We start from the raw sequence: 24,151 nt of genomic DNA, 5'->3' as shown, positions 1-24,151 counted from the left end.
GAGTGACTGTGTCTGACAGTCCTGGTTCTGTAGAACTAAACTGAGTTCTATAGTAAGGTTTAAACTAAAACTGTGGGAGGTAATCATCTAACCGACATGCCCCAAATAAGATAACTGGGGTCTAACCTGTAACCCCAGTTGGAAGGGTGTCATTACCGTGCCACTGGTAAAGACAAACTGAAGAGTTACCCTTATCTGGCAAATTCCCTAAATAAGAATGGTGTTACCCTCAGCTAGTAGGTAAACTACCTTATCAACCCTCAACTGGTAGGTTGATATCTCAACCTACGCTAGTTATATAGTTCTAGAACACAAGGACTTCTTCTAAGGATCACACCCTCTACTGGCAGGTAAGCCCCCATCCTTGGGGTCACTCGGTGCTGAATCCGACTCCCAACTAAAGACATTGATTATTATATTGAGTTGAACTTGACTAATACTGAGTTTCACTGGGTTTTGTACTGAGTAAATACTATTGTTCATGATATTACTGAGACTATTCTACAACTACTATAGTTCTAGGTCAACAACTAGATTTTCGGGTATTGAATACCCCCAGGTCTCGATAGCATTGAATATAAAGAATAGCATGATCATAAAATCACAACAATACTTTCTTGTTAACAATGCACTCGTTTAGACATTTTGTTAAACACTTGAGATGCATGAACTTGTACATGAATGGGACCACATAATGACATGTCATGATTTCACTATCTAATTCACATGAGCATTTTATCAAACATTTGGGGAGCATGATTATTTCAAATAATAATAGAAAACACATAAATATCATGGATACAATAATCAATTGTAAATTCAAGGGTTTTACATGAAAATCATATGATTCATCATCATACTACTTTAACTTTAAGAAACTTATAATGAATCATAGATTAAAACCTAAATAATATCATGAACATGAACACAATTAATTTCAAGCATTGAATTCTTTAAACTGAGAACTTTTATGTTTAAATAGGTTTCTCAAACTCCATGGGTGAAACGAACCCATGAATGAACACCTATCATACCTTGATTGTCAATTTCGTGAAGATTGGGTTGAGTTCTTGAGACTTGATTCTTGAACTTGATGAAGCTAGGGCTTGTTATTGAGAGATTTTATGAATAAAGAATGAAATTTTTCCCTATAGAATAATTAATTTTGTGTTATAGCTGACTTGGGTGAGGGAAAAAGGAAAAAACTACCCTCTCAGCCTCTTTTCCTATGTAATAAATGGACCTCGTGTCGCGACTCCAAGAAATGAGGAATAAATCTCATGATGTGACTCCCATAAATGGGAAATTAATCTCATAATGCGACTCCTAAAAATGGGAAATGAATCTCATATTGCGAGCTTAACGCGAGACCTTACTGTTTTGGGAATCCAAACTCACCCTTACACTAATCCAAAAATTCCAAAACTTCCCTGATATGACCTATTAACATCCGTGATCATGAATCAACTGAAAAATCAACAATACAAAGCCAAAAATTTGGAAAATAAAGTCATTGAAATATCAACCCCAAAAAAATAAACTAAGTGTTAAACCCTTAGGTGAAATTTTCTGTCAGGGACCTCTTTTGTCGTGCTAACTGGGACTGAAAGGACTAGAGTTTTGTGGGGTATTACAATATCACCCCCTTGGAAATATTCCTCCTTGAATTAGACTGATTGAACTGAGAGGAACTGAGGAATTACATTTGCCCTAACATACATAACTGAAGCATGACTGAATTCTGAAGACATGTCATATGACTGAATTATTTCATAAATGTATGAATGATATGAGAATGTTATACAGCAGAAACTGGTACCAAGTTTGTAAAGGTAATCTAAGCATGGATCTTAGTAAATCTAGGGTAGGCTGTTACCTTGAGCTGAGTCTGAGTTTGTGGATAAGAGGTGAGGATACTTGGTTTGTATATCTGCTTCTGCTTCCCAAGTAGCTCCCTCAATGGACTGATTCTGAGAAATAACTTTGACCAAGGGAACTTTTTTGTTCCTCAGTCTGCGGATTCAATGATTGAGGATTTGGACTGGAACCTCTTTGAAAGAGAGATCATTCTAAATATCTACGCCCTCTAAGGGAACTATGACTACTGGGTCACCAATGCACTTCCTTAGCAAGGAGATGTGGAATACTGGGTGCACTGAAGCTAGATCTGAAGGAAACTCAAGCTCATAAGCTACCTTTCCAAAATAGCTGAGAATTCTATATGGACCGATATATCGAGGATTGAGCTTTCCCTTTTTGTCAAACCTCTTCACCCCCTTCATGGAGATATTTTAAAAAACACAAAGTCTCTAACCTTAAACTCGAGGTTTTTCCTCCTCATACCTTCATATGATTTATGTCAGCTTTGGGCTTCCCTAAGCCATTCTTTGATCAATTGAACCTTCTCAGAGGCATCAAACACTAATTTAGTCCCTATAACTGTGGCCTCACTTATCTCAAACCAACTAATTGGAGATATATAAATCCTACCATAAAGAGCCTCAAATAGACCCATATAAATACTAGAATGATAGCTGTTATTACACGCAAACTCAATCAAAGGTAAGAGGTCATCCTAACTACCCTTAAAGTGGATGACACATGCTCCTAACATATCTGCTAAAGTCTGAATAGTTCTCTCTACTTGACCATCTATCTAGGGTGAAAGGTCGTACTGAGGTGAACTTGGGTACCAAGACCTTTTTGGAAGGCTTTATAAAAATGAGAGGTAAATTGCGTACCTCTATCTAAAATGATAGACAAAGGGACACCATCCAATCTAAGCATATTGAGTTTGTATAAAATAACAACTATCAAATGATGGCATAGTCCTCGGCTGAGTAGGAGGTATGAACTGGTAATAAATAAGCAGATTTAATTATCTTGTCTATGATAACCCAAATCAAATCATGCTGATGATGAGTACGAGGTAAACCCATCACAAAGTACATTTATTCCATGACGTTGATGTGGTGACTTTGTGGGATGATGGTTCTAATGTAGTTGTTCCTATTGAAGAAAGACTAGGTGTTGAAGCACCTATAGCTGTGATCATGAATTTTGACTCTAAAGGTATAGAAGTATATAATGAGATTATTCGTGTATTGCATGTTACTGGTTACAATTTTGCAGCAAAGAAGCTTAAACTAGATTTAAAGAATAGAATAACACCACCCGCTCACCCATCTATTGAGGAACCATCGGTGTTAGAGTTAAAGGTTCTCCTGTATCACTTGCAATATGCATTCTTGGGGGCCAATAATACCTTACTGATTATTATTATAGCAGACCTAAAATAGTTAGAGGTGGAAACATTATTATCTATTTTATAGAATTTCAAGAGGGCCATTGGATGGTCCATTGTAGATATTATGGGCATTCCACCTGGTTTATGTACTCACAAAATTTATCTTGAGCCAGATTGTGTTTCGTCTATTGAGCATCAGTGCTATCTTAATCCGCTTATGCAAAAGGTGGTTAACAAGGAGATAATAAATGGTTGGATGTTGGTGTGGTTTTTCGCATTACTGGCAGCGGGTGGGTTAGCCCAGTTTAATGCATTCTAAAAAAGGGTGGAATAATTGTGTCTAATGAGAAGAATAATATGGTTCCTATGAGACTAGTCACTGGATGGAAAGTTTGCATGGACTATAGAAAGTTGAATGCATAGACTCAAAAGGATCATTTTCCCATGTCGTTTATGGATCAAATGCTAAATAGGTTAGAAGGCAGAGAATAGTATTGTTTTCTTGATGGGTATTCGAGTTTTAATCAGATTACTATTACACTATAGGATCAACAGAAGACCACTTTTACATGCCCTTATGGGACCTTTGTATTCAAATGAATGACATTTAGGCTATGCAATGCCCCAGCCATATTTCAGGGATGCATGATGTCCATTTTCTTTGATATGATGGAAGATACCATTGAAGTTTTTATGGATGATTTTTTGGTGGTGGGTGAATTCTTTGATGATTGTCTCATTCACTTGGCAAAGGCTCTACAAAGATGTGAAGAATGCAACTTGGTACTAAATTGGAAGAAGTTCCATCTCATGGTTAAAGAAGGAATTGTTCCTGGGCACAACACTTCAAAGAGAGGCATAGAGGTTAATTAAGCAAATATTAAGGTGATTGAGAAATTACCTTATCCAATTTCTGTGAAGGGGAATAGAAGTTTTCTTGATCATGCAGATTTTTATAAAATATTTATCAAGGATTTTTTAAAGATTACAAGTCCTCTTTGCAAGCTTCTTAAGAAGGAGGTAAAATTTAATTTTGATAATGCATGCATGAAGGCTTTTGAAATCCTTAAAGAGAAGTTGGTGACTTCTCCAATTATTGTGTCTCCTGATTGGTCCACACCCTTTGAGATTATGTGTGATACTAGTGGATTGGCCTTAGGGGTTATACTAGGCCAACAAAAATAAAAGATCTTTTATCCTATCTACTAGGCTAGTAAGGCACTAAATCCTGTTCAAAAGAATTATAATATCATGGAGCAAGATTTATTGCTTATGGTTTTTGCCTTTAAAAAGTTTAGATCTTACTTGATTGGGAATAAGGTGATAGTACACATTAATCACGTAGCATTGTGGTACCTAATTGCTAAGAAGGATGCAAAGCTAAGGTTGATTCAATGGGTTTTGTTGTTGCAAGAATTTGACTTTGAAGTGACGGACAGAAAAGGCAGAGACAATCAAGTTGTAAATCATTTATCTAGACTAGAGTAGTAAGCTATGCAGAAGGTTGCTACTGGAGTAGATATTGATGATATTTTCCCAAACGAGTAGATATTAGTAGCCTTCCAAGATTTTATTCCATGGTTTGCAGAGTTTGCAAACTACCTAACAAGCGATCTAGCCCCAGAAAATCTTTCATAACAACAAAGACGGAAATTCATGCATGAGGTGAGAAAGTTTTTTTTGGGATAAACCTTATTTTTTCAAAATTTGTACAGATGGAATCATTAAAAAGAGCATACCTGAGGAGGAAATGATAAGCATAGTCGAGGCTTGTCATTTATCGCCAGTTAGTGATCATCATGGAGAGGCCCGCATATCTCACAAGATCCTGCAATGTGGCTACTATTGGCCGACAATATACAAAGATGCTCATGACTATGAATCTACTTGTAATGGTACCAACGATAAGGTACTATTTCTAGAAGAAATGAATTATCTATGGACCCCATTCTTGAATTAGAAGTGTTTGATAGTTGGGGCATAGATTTCATGGGGCCTTTTGTGAGTTCGGGTGGCATGAAATACATACTTATGGATGTTGACAATGTTTCAAAGTAGGTGGAAGCAATTTCACTTCCCAATAATAAAGCCAGGAGTGTCATGGCATTTTGGAGAAAGAATATCTTTTCACGATTTGGCATGTTACATTCTATTATTGGTAACGGAGAGTCACATTTTTGCAATTATCTATTCAAGATTCTGTTTGACAAATATGGAGTGAATCACAAGGTGGTAACACCTTATCATCCAGAGACTAGTGGACAAGTCAAAGTATCCAACAGAGAAATCAAGTCTATATTGGTAAATACTGTTAACACCAATAGGATTGATTGGGCCAATAAGTTAGATGAATTATGGGCTTACCGTACAGCTTACAAAACCCCTATATGTTCTTCACCTTATCAGCTAGTGTATGGAAAGACTTGCCATTTACCAATTGATCTTGAACATAAGGTACTGTGGGTATTAAAGAAGCTGAATTTAGAATGGAAGGATGCAACTAAGTAAAGGTTGAATAAAATCAATGAGCTGGATGAATTCTGACTCCGGGCATATGAAAGTTCAGCAATTTAGAAGAAGAAGATGAAGCGTATCATGACAGAAAAATCAAGAAGAGGGTATGGTCCATTCATAGTTTCAAAAGTTTATCCCTGTGGAGCTTTAGAACTACAGAAGGATGGAGCACAACCATTCAACGTAAATGGTCATAGAGTAAAACGCTATGTGGGAAATACAGAAGAGGTGACTAAAATAGTTGAAATTGACCTTGATAAAGTCTGAGTAGTCAAGGAAACTCCGTCGTGCCACGACATTAAATCAAGTGCTACATGGGAGGCAACCCATGAGGATAGTTGGTGAAAGATGTGTATCTAACTTATCCATGTCGTGCTACATCGTTAAATCAAGTATTGTGCGGGAGGGAACCCATGTTCTTGTACTTATTTCTTTTATAGAGTAATGTGTTATTTCTATGTGCGAGACTAAAAAAGTGCAGGCACAAATCCTAAGGATTTAGAAAGGTCTCATAAGGACTTTTCATGAGTCATATCTATACAGTACAACTCATGGGAAGAAGTCGTGATAACCTGGGAGATGAATCAAAATCAGAAATTAAGTTCTGGAATACTTACGACTCTTGGTACAAATCGTAGTCTCTGGTTACGGATCGTGATCAGGAGTCATACCAACTCTAGAACCCAGGTAAGAATCCCAGGCTATACGAGTAAAGGAAATGACCCACAAGACTAGGTATGAATCGTATCGACAATTTGTACCCTAGCTTACTAGGTAAGTCCTCAGGTTGACCCGATCAAAAATTTAAATTAAAAGAAAAGTGTTGACTCGATAGGACACCCGAGGCTTCTCACTCGTACCCGCACTATTTTCTTCAGAATTTTCAACTCAAATCCTAAAGATTAACTTTTTTTGACTAAATCTAACTAGCAACAACTTTAATTTCTTAATTTGGTGCAATTTTTAACTTGAATTTGAGGATTTTTAGATCCAAAATCGGAATCCTCTACTATACACATACCAAGTAAGTTCAATATTCTATTGTTGCTATGTTGTAAGTTGAAAAGTGTTGTATGAGGTATTGACAACTTGGTTTAAGTGAAATTTCTTCAAATGTCGATTGTCGGTACCCTATATTTGGATTTGGATTTTGAAAATGGAGAATAGGGATGAACTAGGGTTTGTACTTGGAATTGTGTATGCTTATGTGTTTTGAAATTCTGGATATAGCTGAATAAAGTAATGGGTAGACTGGGAATTTTATCGGAGTCAAACTTTGAAAGTTGGACTTCTATGTTGTAGTGGATACGGAACTCCTTACGACTTATACCCACCAGTACGGGAGTCATAATGAGACTTGTACCCACTGACAACATGGAAATCTGACAAATTCATAGTTCTAGAATAGATATGACTCAACCTTATGAGTCGTATCCAGACCTTACGACTCATACATATATATCGTACCCATTTGGGAAGAAAATAGATTGAACAAAAGTTTATGACCATCTTACGACTATTAGTCACGAGACGTAACCAACCGGTACGACTAGTGGGGAGGAGTTGTAAGTTGGCTAGTAAACATTGATAATGTGTTGTTTGGATTATGACTCAGGTATATAAGTCGTACCCAGTGGTTACGACTTGTAACTACCACTCGTACCCAACTGAAATAAGGCACATTGAACTTTTATTTCAATTTTACTTTTCTTTTCTTTTCTTAGTTACTAACTTTAGTATATTTGTAGACAAAATACCTCCAAAGAATCTATCTTCTTTCAAAACTGTGGCAAAGAAAGGAAATAAACAAAAGTCAGTAGAAAGTGAAGAAACCAATATATCTATAAGCTGGAATGAAAGTAGTAGAAAAGAGTATACTGGGACATCTTCCATGAAAGTTACATAAAAAACAAAGGTAGCATCTAAAGATAAGGGGAAGAAAGTCGTTCCCTAAGATTTCTACACTCCACCACCAAAAGAACCAAGAAGAAAGAGTGTGACTATCTCCCTTCCACATACACCAGTACAAAGTGATGACAATGATGACGAGGCTAAGTCTAATTCAATTGAGGAGACTGCGGATAAAAGCCATGGTCCCAAGGTGGATATACCACCGATAGCGAGACAGGACCCCCCATTAGCATTATCCCCTGCTCCAGTGCCCATCATTGAATGATGGGTAGTACCCCGGCATGCAGGTGATAATTACCACAGGCATGTCACAGCTACCAAATAGAAAGATTAAGAGAATATTATAAGAAGAGTGAAGAATAACGACTACAAGGATGGATGAAGTGCCTGAGATTGTTGAACATTTCAGATAATATGGTTTTGACTGGATGTTGAGAGCATCGGGTAGATATAGAGAGGTGTTTATTTGGGAATTTTACGCAGCTTATAAGAGTAAGCTGATAAGGTTATATCCACAGGGCATGCAGTGGAAGAGAGGCAAACCTATTACCTCCCTGGTTATTAGAGGTGTTCGTGTAGACATTTTTCCCTAGACTATTGGGAGATTTTTGTATGGGCCAGCATATCAATCTCTAGCTAACACAACCGAGATAGACTACAGAATGGCAGAAATGAGAAAGATCACCAACCAAACTCTAGGTATAGATGAAAAGATGGTGATCTTCTGATGGATAGCTGAGCAGATTATTGCACATGGCGAGCATGCCACTTGGGTAGCAGGTGGCATTAGGGATTCACAGCAAATCAAGAAGAGTTCCCTTATTTTTTAGGGTAAGGCATGGTGACTATAGCCTATCACAGGCTATGTCTGACTACAGGTGATGATATACAAAGCCCGTTCTACGCTGGGATGATAGTTGGTTTTACACGTGAATTTGCATTTGATATTGGTCAGTTCTTTGCCCAAGAGTTGAAATTCAAGGCTATTGAAGAGCAGAAGGCATTGCCAGCATACCCTTGCATGATCATGTAGATATGTTTAGCTATGGGAGTATTGGAGATCTCGGGCATTGATGAGATGATAGAGGCTCATCAGACTTTTGATATAGGGCTTATTCATGATGCAGCCAACCCACTGGCCTGACTTATGAGGCTAGAAGTAGAGGCTATAGTAGGAGATTTACCACATAATGATTAGATAGATGTTGTTGGTACTATCGTGGCCACTGAGATAGGTATATGGACTGAGACTGTATGCACAGATAGAACAAGTACTTCTACTGCTCCACCGCCAGCTTAGCTAGTGCCACCTAGGACAAGAGGTATGTTCTCTGGTGTTATGATAATTTTACAGGCTGTGTGGACAGAGGTAGTGACTCAATTGGATACACTTATTATGAAGGTAAACAACAAAGAAAGTAGCATATCAAGTTGGTTGAAATGGCACAAAGAGGTACAGGATAGGCGTGTGCAAGACCACTTTGATATATTTGATTCAAGGATCACTCGACAGTTTAGTAGTGGGCAGACGCTCGATGTTGTTGCTATCCGAGCAGAGATTGCAGCTATAAAGGGTATGGTTGTTACATTGTCTGAGAGGCTAGTAATTATTGAGCCTATTATAGATACTATGATCCCCACAGTCGAGATACTAAATATTTGGGCAGTCCTGATGGATGAACTGTAAAGCCCCGAGCCTGTATCCTAGACGTTACACGGTGCTTGCAACCCCGAAGAACCACAAGCTAACCCATAACTGATATCTACTATGAGCATTAAATAATGTACTATAATAAATACAAAAAATAGGCTGAAATTCTATAAGATTCAAAATCTATAAATACTGAATATGCGTATCAACTGAAATAACAATCTATAAAACTGAATACTATCTAAAACTAGTCTAAAAAGCCTCTAATTTGAACTGTCTAAAAGTGGAGTTAATGGGACAATACCCAACCTAACTCCATCTACTGAAATACTGAGTCTAATGAAATAATGAAATAAAAAAATATCCTTGAATGATGAGGACTCACTACTAAATCTACTGTTGGCTGAATCTGAATCTGTCTATATGTGGTCGGGAACCTGAGCATCCAAACCTTTGATATAAAACATCATAGCGCAAAGAAAGAGTACGTGTTAGTACGTGGAATGTATTGCTATGCTAGATGGGGTAAGGCTGAATGCAAGGGTTCATATGCATGATCAACAACTGACTAAATGACATAGAGTAACTGAACATGAGAGTACATGGAAAATCTAAAACTCCTATAAATACTGAGTACGCAATATTCTGAATACATATATACAATAACTGAGCTTTTCTAAAGCTAAGTACTGAGTACTGATACTTAGTAACTGATATCTGAGATTTCTAATAACTGAGTTACTAATATGATTGACTGTATCTAATAGCCCTGATTCTAATAGAACTAAACTGAGTTCTATTCTGAGACAAAAACTGAAACTATGCGAGGTAATCATCTAACCGATATGCCTCAAATAAGATAAGATAACTGAGTTGGGGTCCAATATGTAACCCTAATTAGAAGAATGTCAATATTGTGCCACAGGTAAGGACAACTGAAGAGATACCCTCATTTGGCAAGTACTCTAATGAGAATGGTGGAACCCTCATCTGGTGGGTTAAAACACCTCATCAACCCTCAACTGGCAGGTTTAATGTCTCAACCTACGTTGGCTACGTAGTTTTGGAATGCAAGGATTACTTCTAAAGGTCATACCCTCTACTGGCAGGTGAGCCCCCATCCTTGGGTTCATTCGATGCTGAATCCGACTCCCAACTGAAAGACGCTAAACTGATTTTACTGAATGAACTAGATTGATACTGAGATTACTGAGTTTTCTTGAGTTCTGTAACTGACTGAGAGTAGTACTAATCATGACATGACTGAGACTATTTTGTAACTGACACTGGCTCTAGGTAAACACCTAAATTATCGAGTATTAAATACCTTGTGGACTCGATAGCATGAAAAGTAAGGCATATTATCATCTTGAATAACATACAATGTTCACTTGGTCATAATTCATTCATAGAGACATTTCATCAAACACTTGTAATGCATTAACTTTTACATAAATGGGAAATACATGTTCGCATGCTATAATAGCATCATTTCATTCTCATAAATAATTTATCAAACACATGGAAAGCATACTTGTTTTACTAAATCATAACCACTTAGGGTAAACATGGTTATAACAATCAACTTGCAAATTGAAGGGTTTATCATGAATATCATGTAAATCAACACATACTAGGATCAATTTTTGAAACTTATAATTTAATTGTTGGATTAAGACCCAACAATAACATGAACATGAATTCAATTCAACTCAATCATGGAATTTTATAAATACACAATCTTTGTATTTTGGAAAAAGAGTTCTTGGACTTCATTGGTGAAAGGAACCTATAATGAACACCTAAAATACCTTAATTTGTGAGTTTTTTGAAGTTCTTGGTGAATCCTTTGAGATTGCTCTTGGTTTCTTAAAGTTAGGGTTTGTTTTCTTGAGAGATAATGCCTTTTGATTTAGGGAAAAGTTGAATAATGACTGACTTAAAATGTTTTTAGGGCTTAAATCTTACACCTGGGCGGATTAAAATTATGGGAAAAGACTAATTTACCCCTGTACGTCACTTTTAATTTTCATGAAATTTTTCCCAACCTAGACCACTAGCGTGATGCAGTGTTTTCATATCGTGTCTCTGGAAAATGACAACTGGGAATTGGGGAATTGGCGTGACACAGTGGAATCGCAGTGCCCTTTTGATTCTAAAATCTGGACTCATCGCGACGTCCTGAGATCGTGTTGGTACATTGGAAAGTGAAAATTATGAATTTGGCTGGTGGTGCAACAAGCCAATATCGCAGAGCATCACTAGAAATTGACAATTGCCATTTTGACATACTTCGCGACGTGCTACTGGCCTGAACGACGGTGTTTAACGACTAAAACTTAAAAAATCTATAACTTTTACCCGATTATCGGATTTAGGCAAATTTTATATTTTTGGAAAGCTAATTGAATTTCCTATGTAATGGCAGGTATACACTAAAACATATTGAGTATTTCAAAAATTTTATATTAGATAACCCATGGACAGAGACTTAATTTAGGCTAGGGAAATATGAGGTATTATAATATCTCCTTCTTGGGAACATTCGTCCTCGAATGAGACTGATTAGCTAAGAAACACTGATAGACTGAGATGACACACTGAACATGCATATCTGATGCATGACTACATGACTGAACTACTGACAAACTGAGTTTGTATACTAAACATGTATATCTGATACATCAGTACATGTCTAAACTGATTCATGAATGCATGGCTAAATATGCAACAGTAATTGGATACCAAGCTTATAATTATATCTGAATCATGAAGTTACTTAAAGCTAAGGAAGACTATTACCTTAAGCTATATCTGAGGTTTCGGAGAAGAGGTAAGGATACTTAGTTCGCATATCTGCTTCTGCTTCCCAAGTAGCTCCCTTAACAGACTGATTCCGCCAAAGAACTTTGACTAAGGCAACTTCTTTGCTCTTCAGTTTGTGAATCTGAAGATCGAGGATCTGGACTGGAACCTTTTCGAAAGAGAGATCATTTTGAATATTTACATCCTCTAAGGAACTATGAGAGCTGGGTCACCAATACATTTCTTAAGAAAGGAGACATGGAATACTTACTGTACTAAAGTTACATCTGAAGGCAACTCAAGCTCATAAGCTACCTTTCTGAAATGATTGAGAATTCTATAAGGACCGACATATCAGGGACTGAGCTTTCCCTTCTTGCCAAACCTCTTCACCCACTTCATGGGAGAGATTTTCAAGAACACAAACTCACCAACCTCAAACTCGAGATCTTTTCTCCTTACATCTGCATAGGATTTTTGTCGGCTCTGGGAAACCCTAAGTCTTTCTCTGATCAGGTAAACCTTCTCTAAGGCATCAAACACTAAGTCAGGCCCTACTACTATGGTCTCACCTACCTCAAACCAACTAATTAGAGATCTATATCTCCTACCGTAGAGAGCTTTAAATGGAGCCATCAAAATACCAGAATGATAATTGTTATTGTATGTGAATTCAATCAAATACAAGTGGTCATCCCAACTTCCTTTAAAATCAATAACACATACTCTCGGTATATCTTTTAGAATCTAAATAGTCCTTTCTATTTGATCATCTGTCTGAGGGTGGAAGGTTGTACTGAGATGAACTTGGCTACCAAGACCTTTTTGGAATGCTTACCAGAAGTGAGAGGTAAACTGGGTACCTATATCTGAGATGATGGATACTGGGACTACTATAACCTGACCAACTCTCTGCTATAAAGTTTGTCATAGTCCTCGGCTGAATAAGAGGTATGAACTGGCAAGAAATAAACTAATTTAGTTATCTTGTCTATGATAACCCATATAGAATCATGTTGATGACGAGTATGAGGAAAAATCATAACAAAGTCCATATTCACTTCTTCCCATTTCCATGTGGGAATACTGAACTCCTTCATAGACCCACTAGGCTTCTGGTGCTCAATCTTAACTTGCTGACATATAGAGCACTTAGCTATAAATTTTGCAATATCTCTATTTATCCCACTCCACCAATAGATCTCCCATAAGTCGCGGTACATCTTAGTGGCCCCTGGATGAATAGAGTAACACTCACCATGCGCTTCTGCAAGAATTCATTGCATCAAGTCGTCTACATATGGCACACATAGCCGACCCTAGCAATACAAAACACCATCTCCCCCTTGGGAGAAAACCTCTACTTTCTAATCTCTGACTGACTTTTTCACCTTAACAAGACTGGGATCTTTATCCTTTTTTTCCTTCACCTCAAAAACTAGAGATGATTCAGAACTATTCTGCACCCATATACTACCTTCTGCTGAATTAACTAACCGGATACCTAGTCGGGCAAGCTGATGAACTTCCTAAACTAGCTTCTTTTTATCATCCTCAACATGAGTAACACTACCTATAGACAGTCTACTGAGAGCAACGCTACTACATTAGCCTTTCCCGTATGATATAGAACACTCATGTCATAATCTTTCAATAACTCTAACCACCTTCTCTGACAATAATTCAAATCTTTATGAGAAAAGACATACTAAAGGCTTTTGTGATTTTTGAACACATCCATATGCACCCCATACAAATAGTGCCTCCAACGCTTTAAGGAGAACACTACGGCTGCTAACTCAAGATCATGAGTCAGATTATTCTTCTTATGGGCTTAATCTATCTGGAAGCATAGGCTAAAACCTTACCTCTCTGCACGAGGACACGACCCAAACCTACTCTAGATGCATCACAGTACACCACAAACCCACCTGAACCATCTGGTAGAGTCAATACTAGGGTTGAGGTGAGTCGAGTCTTCAACTCCTAAAAACTCTTCTCACAGGAATCTGACCACTGAAACTTGACTTTCTTCTGAGTTAATATAGACATAGGGGATGAAATAAAAGAAAACCTTTCAACAAACCAACAGTAATAGCCAACTAAACCCTAGAAACTCCCGATATCTGATGGAGTGATGGGTCTAGGCCAATTTTTAACCACCTTAGTCTTTTGAGGATCAACTTTAATAGCATCACCGAAAATAATATGACCAACAAATGCAACTTAACTTCCAAAATTCACACTTACTGAATTTGGTAAACAATTGATGAGTTCCTAAAGTCTAAAGTATGATTTTAAGTGATCTATATGATCATTCTTTTTACGATAATAGATTAGAATGTCATTGATGAATACTATAATGAACATGTCCAGGTACTGCTTGAACATGTAATTTATTAAGTCCATGAATGCTGCTGGGGATTTTTTAAGACCTAAGGACATGACTAAAAACTCGAAGTGAACATACCAGGTTCGGAAAGCTATTTTTGGAATGTCACATTCTTTGACTCTAAGTTGAAGATAGCCTGATCTGAGGTCTATCTTAGAAAAGTAACTAGCACCCTAAAGTTGGTTAAATAAGTCATCAATTCTGGGAAGTAGATATTTATTCTTGACTGTGACTTTGTTAAGCTAATGGTATTCTATACATATTTTAAGGGAACTATCTTTCTTAAGCATGAATAAGACTGGTGCGCCCCACAGGGAATTATTGGGTCTGATGAATCCCTTATCTAGGAGATTCTTTAACTGTTCTTTTAACTTTTGAGTTCTGCTGGAGCCGTTCTTTATGGCGAAATAGATATAGGCTGAGTATGTGAAAGAAGGACTATTTCGAAGTCTATTTCCCTAATGGGAGGAACACCAAAAAGATCTTTAGGAAATACATCTGAGAATTCATTTACTATTAGAACTGACTCAAGACTGGGAATATCTTAACTAGATTCTTTGACTCACACAAGATGATAGACACACCCCTTGGATATTATTTTTCTCACTCTAAGGTATGAAATTAACTTACCCTTAAGCGTTGTAGTAATACCCCTCCATTCAAGGGCTGGTTTATTAGGAAACTAAAAATGAACAATTCTATTTATATAATCTACTGAGGCATAGCATGAATGAAGTCAATCTATTCTGAGAATGACATTGAAATTTGTCATCTCTAATTCTATTAAGTCTACTGAAGTGACTTTCTGAGATTTCATAATCGAACAGTTCTTGTATACCCGTTGGGCTTTGATAGACTGACCTACTAGGGTAGAGACTAAGAATGGTTCTACTAAGACTTCTGGTTTGACTTTAAAGTCAAGTTCTAGGTAAGAAGTTTCAAAATATAGAAAAGCTCCTGAATCTAATAAGGCATAAACATGTAAATAAAAGATCTATAATCTACCATTAACCATATCAGGAGAATTTTCCTAATCTTTTTGGGACTGGAGTGTGTAGATCCTATTTGGGCGTTGCCCACTGGTGGTACTGGAAGTGGCACCCTGCTGATTTTGGTGATCGGACTGAGCTGAAGAATGATAAAACTGACCCTAAGAACCTGCCTGAGGACAATCCCTGACTCTATGGCCTAACTTTCCATATTCAAAACAAACATCACTACCAGCTCTGCAGACATCCTGATGGTTCTTTCCATTAGTCTAAAAAATAGGATTTATTTAAGCACTGCTGACACTACCTTGGGACTTAGAGCCTGGAGCCTTATTGTTGTTACCATTTCTAAACTTAGGGACTAGAGCACTAGCTGAGGATGGAGCTAGAACTGACGACTTTGGGAAAACTGGGAATTATTATTGCCCTCTAACTTAGGCTGATTAAAATTAAAGCTATATGCTCTAGATCTCTTATTATGCCTCTCTCTCTCTCTGATCTTAGCCTCTTTTATCTTCTTAGCATGGACCATAAGTCTGGATATATCCATCTCTATAATCAACATCGTTGTTCTATACTCTATAACCACACTATCTGACACCCCTGACATGAACTTACTCATTTTGGACCCACTATCTGCCACTACATAGGGAGCGTACCTAACTAACTAAGTAAACTTGAGGGAATACTCTTTCACACTCATACTCTCTTTTCTGAGATTGATAAACTCTAACACTTTGCTTTCTCTTAGCTCTAAAGGAAAGAATCTATCTAGGAGGGCAGTAGCAAACTCTTTCCATTCTATGGGCTCTGCATCTGTGCCCCTATCTACTTTCCACTACTTAAACAACATATGAGCCACATCCTATTATTGATAAGTAGCTAACTCAGCACTTTCACTGGAAGTCACTCCCATGATGTTTGTGACTTACTAAACCTGATCGAGAAACTCCTGTGGATCTTCTTCTTACTTAGATCTTAAGAATAGGGGAGGATTCATTCAGGTGAAGATCCGAATCCTGGCTGCAGCAGTATTGGCCACTGGGTTGGCCTGAACAGTAGCTGGTTGTTCATTCTAAGCTACAACATAATTGGCTAAAGTAGTGAATGCAACTTTGAATTCTGTATGAGAGACATGCTCGTCTAAAAGATCTGCCTGAACGGGCTGAGGTGCTGACTGATTTACAATTCTTCTTTTGTTAGTCTTTTTGGAAGGCATATTCTGTAAATAAAAGAAAGAAATTAATTAGACTGAGAGTTTAAGTTGAGCTCATGCTCACTCGCGCGATATGAATACTGAAAGAAGGAAAACTTTTCCTAAAACATCTCATAACCTCTTACCCATAAGTGTGGCATGCTATACACCCATGCACAAGATTCTACGTGATGCGGCTTTCAGACTTTCTAGGACACTGTTGAACCTTAGGCTCTGATACCAAGTTTGTAATGCCCTGAGTCTATACCCCAAACGTTATATAGTTCTTATGACCCTAAAGGACCACAAGCTAACCCATGACTGATATCTGCTGTAAGCACTGAATAATGTACTATAATAAATATGGAAAATAAGTTGAAATTCCATAAGGTTCAAAATCTGTAAATACTAAATAAGTGTATCAACTAAAATAGCAATCTGCAAAATTGAATACTGTCTAAAACTAGTCTGTAAAGCCTCTAATCTAAACTGTCTAAAAGTGAAGTTGATGGGACAATCCTCTAACTAACTCCATCTACTAAAATACTGAGCCTACTGAAATAATAAAATAACAGAATATCCTAGAATGATGAGGACTCACTAATAAATCTACTACTGGCTAAATCTGAATTTATCTATGCGCGATCAGGAACCTGAGCATCCGAACCTATGATATAAGACATCATATTACAAAGAAAATTAATGTGTCAGTACATGGAATGTAGTGGTATGCTAGATGGGGTAAGTCTGAATGCAAGGGTTCATATACATAATCAATAACTGACTTAATGATATAGAGTAACTAAACATAAAAGTACGTGGAAAATGTGAAACTGCTATAAATACTGAGTACACAATACTGTGCACACATATATACTGTAACTAAGCTTTTCTGAAGCTAAGTAATGAGTTCTAATACTAAGTAACTGATAATCTGAGATTTTTGATAATTGAGTTACTAATATTGATAGACTGTATCTAACAGTCCTGATTCTATAAAACTGAACTGAGTTTTATTTTGAGATTGAAACTGGAACTCTGGAAGGTAATCATCTAACCGACATGCCCTAAATAAGATAAGATAACTGATTTGGGGTCCAATTTGTAACCCCAATTAGAAGGGTGTCAATACCGTGCCATGGGTAAAGATAACTGAAGAGATACCCTTATCCTACAGGTATACTAATAAGAATAGTGGAACTCTTATCTGGTAGGTTAAAACACCTCATCAATCATCAACTGACAGGTTTGATGTCTAAACCTACATTAGCTACGTAGTTCTTGAATGCAAGGATTTCTTCTAAGGGTCACACCCTTTACTGGCAGGTGAAACCCTATCCTTGAGTTTACTCGGTGCTGAATCCTACTTCTAACTGAAAGACATTGTACTGATTATACTAAACCGAACTGGACTGATACTGAGATTATTGAGTTTTCCTGAGTTTTGTAACTAACTGAGCTCTGTAACTGATTGAGAGTAGTACTAATCGTGACATGACTGAGACTATTCTATAACTGACACTGGCTCTAGGTAAACTACTAAATTATCAGGTATTAAATACACCCAGGACTCAATAGCATGAAAAGTAAAGCATAGCATAATCTTGAAAAACATACAATGTTGACTTAGTCATAATTCATTCATCGAGATATTTTATCAAACACTTGTAATGCATTTACTTGTTCTTGAATGGGGAATATATGTTCGCATGCTATAATGGCATCATTTCATTTTCATAGAGAATTTATCAAACACATGGGTAGCATACTTGTTTTACTAAATCATAAACACTTAGGGTAAACATGGTTATAACAATCAACTTGCAAATTGAAGGATTTATCATGAATATCATGTAAATGAACACATACTATACTAGGATCAATTCTTGAAACTTATAATTTAATTCATAGATTAAGACCCAACAATAACATGAACATGAATTCAATTCAACTCAATCATGGAAATTCATAAATACACAATCTTTGTATTTTTGAAAAAGAGTTCTTGGACTTCATGGGTGAAATGAATCCATGAATGAACACCTAACATACCTTAATTTGTGAGTCTCTAAAAGTTCTTGGTGAACCCTTTGAGATTGCTCTTGGTTTCTTGAAGTTAGGGTTTATTTTCTTGAGAGAGAATGCCTTTTGATTTGGGAAAAAGTTGACTAATGAATGACTTAAAATATTTTTAGGGCTTAAATCTCATACTTGGGTGGATTAAAATCATGGGAAAAGAACAATTTAACCCTGGATGTCACTTTTGATTTTAGTGAAATTTTTCCTGACCTGGACCCTAGCGCGAAGCGACAGTATCGCATCGTGTCTTTAGAAAATGACAACTAGGAGTTGAGGGCTTAGCGCGATGTGGTGGAATCATGGTGCCTCTTTAATTCTAAAAGCTGGACTCATTGTGACGCGGTGGGATCGCGTTGGTACACTGGAAAGTGATAATTATGAATTTAGCTGGTGGCGCAATGCACCAATATCATAGAAATAGACTAGAAATTGACAATTGTCATTTTGACATACTCCGCGATACGCTACTGGCCCGAATGATGGTATTTAACGGCTGAAACTGAAAATAGCCATAACTTTTTACCCGATTATTGAATTTAGGTGAATTTTATATCACTGAAAAGCTAATTGAATTTCATACGCAATGGCAGGCTCTAAACTAAAAAATATTGAGTATTTTCAAAATTTTATATTAGATAACCCATGGTATGAGAGTTAATTTAGGTTAGGAAAATATGAGGTATTACATGAGCAGACTGTGAAGATCGAGGGAGAAAGAGCAGAAAAGAAGAAAAAGAAGAAAAAGAAAAGAAGAAAGAGGCAAGAGCTATAAAGAACGCCAAACATAATGGAAGCCAGGATGGGTAGGACCTAGAGATTAATAGCGGATCTGGCAAATTAAGAGATCCAGCTACTAATTCTAAGGGGGTAGATGCTATGCCCCTCCCCCCCATGTTGTTGATCTAGTCCTATTTAGGATAGTTGCTGATAAAAGTAGGACCCTTGAGTGCAAGGTATGACCCTTTTTCCCTACTCTATATTAATTTTGAAGCACTAAGGACAGTGCAATGTTCTTAAGTTGGGGGTGGGGTACCAAAAATTTTGGGAGCAGTTTGAAAAATTTTTAGATGTAGCTAAAACTGAAAGTCTATTATGACTTGAACGTGTGATGCCAGCAGCTGAGATAGGGAGTAGATCAGCAAGCCTATGTCAGCAGATATTTTGAATTTTAACTATAATTTTTATGGATTTTGAAAATGTGGGTTGTATTTAAAGATTTTGATTCTGATTTTTCTTTTTGTGATCAAGATTGACACTACTGATTGTTGTGAATTTTTGAGTTGATTTTGTTAAAAGCAGTGTTAACTGTGCTGAAGAGTTAAAAATGTTGAACACCTTCAAAATTTTATTGTTTAAATAATCATATGATTTGTATATTTGTGTCAAAACTATTGGGTATCTGATAATGGCATTAGATTAGGGATAGTACAGGTAGGGATAAAACAAGTGCAGAGTTGGATATCTGGTACTTAGTAATATAGCCCTGTGCAAGTGTGTATAAGGTTTACTGAGTTTTCGACTGTGTTGGAATCTAGAACTTGCCAAGTTGCTTTTACCGACGTATAGGATAGTTAGGTAGGAAGTGATCATAGGCCCTTTTTATGTGAGTCCACATCAGCCTAAAATGCCTACCAAATGAGTAAATCCCCTTGATCCAAATGTTTTAGCCTTAGTAGACCAATTTTTCTTCTTAAACCTATCATATTCTCATTTAGGTGAAAGGAATCTGCTTTTGACCCTGATCCTCCTATGGATAATGTGCACCTCAACTTAGGCTAATATCTTAAGTTAAGGGGGCTTACATGGGGGTGCGTAAGTTCAAATGCGTATGAAAAAAAGAGGTAGAAGAAAAATAGTTGAAATATTCCAAGTATTACAAAAGCAAAAGAAATATAAGCACTAGAAAATGCCAAACATAACCCGATTAGAATATACTTACAAAAATGATTATATAAGGGTGAAAATAAATGAAAAAGTAGAAAGTACCCCAAGAAAAGCGTAGGGTCTAGTAGGCGTAGTCACTACAAAAATCCCAAAAGATATCCTACCAGCCCCTAGCCTACATTACAAGCTAATGAAAGTCCTATAGTGATTTTACCATGACTGTCGAAAAACTTAGGAAAAGAGCATAAGGGTAAGCCTATGGTATTTTATGCACATCGGTGATACTTCTTTGTGAGAGCGAGAGATATTTGTTAGATACTTGAAGAAGTCAATACATAAAGAGAGAATGGGATTTCTTTGATGGTGAGTACACGTGGGTTATGATGGTAGGTTACTAGAGTGTTTGACAATTGTAAAATATATCGATGCCCAATTATATATTGCTAATGTAATACCATCATCGAATCCCTTCGTGCTTCTGCATGTGTTAAAATTATTATATGCAAGTGTGAGTTGAAGAATTTAAAAATAAAGGGGGGAACAAAAAAAATAAAATTCAATTCAAAATCATTGCCATGGGTTGTTTGAAACTTTCTGTTTTGAGCATCGCCTAGAGGGTAGAAAATAGTATTTAGTTTTATTTGCCTGAGGACATGCAAGAGTCTAAGTTGAGGGTATTGATGTGGCTTGGAAACATGACACTTCGATGCTTAAAACAAATAATTTATGTCTGAACTTAGGGTGTTTTGTAAGATATGATGCACTTTGGTGTAAATTGTAGGTAAAACAGGTCAACAGCTGTACTTGAACGAAAAAAGAATAAAAAGACCTAAAAAAGACCAAATTTGATCAATATATGAGTCAGTACGTAAGTCGTAACAAACCAATACGACTTGTATGCTGAGTCGTAAGTACAACAGAACAAAAAGAGAAATTGAAGAACCAAATCTAAGGGAGATACGATTCAAGTATCTCAGCCTTAAGGAGGGATACGAGTCGTATAATGAAGACGTAAGCATAACAAAATAAATGGTACTATCTAGGAATTGAAGATTTAGTAGTATACGAGTCAGAATTCTGCGTACGACTCGTATCGAGATATCGTATGCAAACCAGTGATCAAGATATGAAAAGACTAAAGTCCTAAGTGGATACGGATAAAGAATTTGAGTCGAACACTTGTTTATGAATCGTGAGCTATAATCGTAAGTCAAGTAGAGAGTTGAAATCGGAGATAGACTAGATGTTGGACTGGTTATGACAAGGCAGGGTATGACTCATAAGTTGAGGATACGAGTGACGACCAAGTCGAACTGACTGTAAACTTAACTTTACCTTCTCGTTTTTAATAGAAATTTACTGTTATTTTGAGTACTTTAAAAACCCTAGGGTTTATCTTTAATTAGTTTAGCTTCTATTACATTTTACAACATACTTTGACATACTTTACAATTGTTCTTGAGATTTTTGGGTTCTTTTATTCAATTCAAGACTTTGGAGTTTATTCATATTATTGTTGCGTGATTGATTTTCTGTGTTTTTCATTGATAATCATGGTTTTTTCCACAAACATGAGCGGCTAATCTCCTTAGCTAGGGTTGTGGGAACCCAGGCGAATTAGCAATGTAGCGAAAATGTGAGACACATCTGTTCTAGGGTTAGACATGTATTCTAATTCTTCTTCATTACAACTAATTTCTAGTACCTACAGCATCTTGAGATAAAAGTCTGTATTCGCATTCTTTCGATAACCAAGAAAGCTTGTGATTTGGAAAAGAAGATTAGGACAGTAATTTGGGATTTCTACCTCCATCTTATAGTCCCTGCATTCCATCTTATCACTTGGTCCAATAACCAAGGATCAGGTGAACTGGGGCTGTAGTAAAGGGCAACTAGACAACATTCGGCGATGATAACCATGTCAAAGGGTGAGATTTATCTTCACCCTTAAAATGTGGCTAATAATACTTAGCTTATACTCTTTGCATGCATAGCAACAGAATAGTAGGTTGATCACAAGAAAACTATGGAGTTAAGACATCAGGGGGAACAGAGACCTAGTGTTCATCTCTGATTGACAACTTAAAAGCACTTAAGAATTTTTTACTCTTTGATATTGATAACAATTCCTCCGCCCCCCATTTACTTTCCTGCACTACTCAAGGATTAAATTAAAACAAACAACTGCTCACATTTTCCCTGTAAGATCGACCCCAACCTAGTTGGGTTATTATATTTGCATTGACTGCATTATACTTCTAATTAAGGTGTAGTTTTGGGCAACATCAGGGGTCAAGCACACGTAGATTCCAACTTGCATTTGAAAACTTCATTGAGGCGTATGCCCCTTTTGATATTTCTTATATCACTCAAACATCTATTCAGTTGAGGATTTTCCTATTCTTTCTAATGGGTGAAGTGGTGTTGTGGTTGCAGTTTCTACCCGCCAGGTCTATTACATCTTGGGTCAAACTTATGAAGGCCTTTTAGATCAATATTTTCCCTATCTAGAATGCTACAACTAAGAGATGAAATCATAAATTTTTATCAACTTAGTGGTGATCATTTATATGAGGTATGGCAGTACTTTAATGACAAATTGATGCAATTCCCTAACCATAGAGTCCCAGAGAAGATGCTCCTCCAAATATTTTATAGGGCATTGGACCAACTAAATATGATAATGGTGGATAATGCATTTGGTGGTTCTCTGGTGAAGTTGTCATATGGTATTGTGGCAAACTTACTTGAGTAAGTCACTAACAAAACTAGGGATGGTACATTTAGGACTTTGAGGTGTCCATAGGGTTCCCCACTGCATCCTATGTCAATAAAGAACAAAGAAATAAAAATAAAGAAAGGGTTGAAAATATAGCCAAGGTGATGACCCAATTGGACCTCCTCACTAAATATATAATGGGAGCATCCACAAAAGCTATCAATGTCATTGCCTCTAAAAGTGCCAAAAGTCATAATGACGAGAAAAATAAGGCACTTGATGAAGAGATAAGGTTTTTGGCTAATCATTCAGGGAGTTCCCGTTCCCATACTACCTACCAAAGGCAAGGAGGGAACCAAGGTTAGAACGATTGAGATCGGGAGCTTGATTGGTATGAAAGAGAAAAGGATAGAGATCATGATTAGAGGGACAAGGAGAGATGTTATGATAGATATGTGACCCCTCGTGATGATTTCAAGGACAAAGAATCAAGCTTGGTAGACCCAAAAAAATTCAAAGTTGAGGATGTACTTGCTGGAATTTTGATGCATGTCGAAGATACCGACAAAATGGTAAGGGAGATGAAGAGATTCTTTTGTCAACTTGACTAAATGGTTATTTCACATTTAGATTCCATCAAGCAATTGGAGAAATAAGTGGGACAAGTTTCAACCCAACTCAATGCTAGACCAAAAGGAGGCCTAGTTAGTAACACAGTGGCAAATCCAAAAAATGAAGCCCATATTATGAAAATAGTCACTGGAA

The 24,151-nt window shown here is 36.9% G+C and overlaps 1 non-coding gene across 1 annotated transcript; it reads right to left on the bottom strand.

The window, feature by feature from the left end:
* Window positions 1-23,185: 23,185 nt before the first annotated feature.
* LOC124886222 lies at window positions 23,186-23,292 on the bottom strand. The gene has a single exon (XR_007043308.1). It is a non-coding gene; the product is annotated as a small nucleolar RNA R71 (small nucleolar RNA).
* Window positions 23,293-24,151: the final 859 nt, after the last annotated feature.

Source organism: Capsicum annuum, chromosome 7 (assembly GCF_002878395.1).
Source record: "Capsicum annuum cultivar UCD-10X-F1 chromosome 7, UCD10Xv1.1, whole genome shotgun sequence".
In the NCBI taxonomy this organism is placed as follows: Eukaryota; Viridiplantae; Streptophyta; class Magnoliopsida; order Solanales; family Solanaceae; genus Capsicum; species Capsicum annuum.
This window is presented reverse-complemented; position numbering and strand designations above follow the sequence as displayed.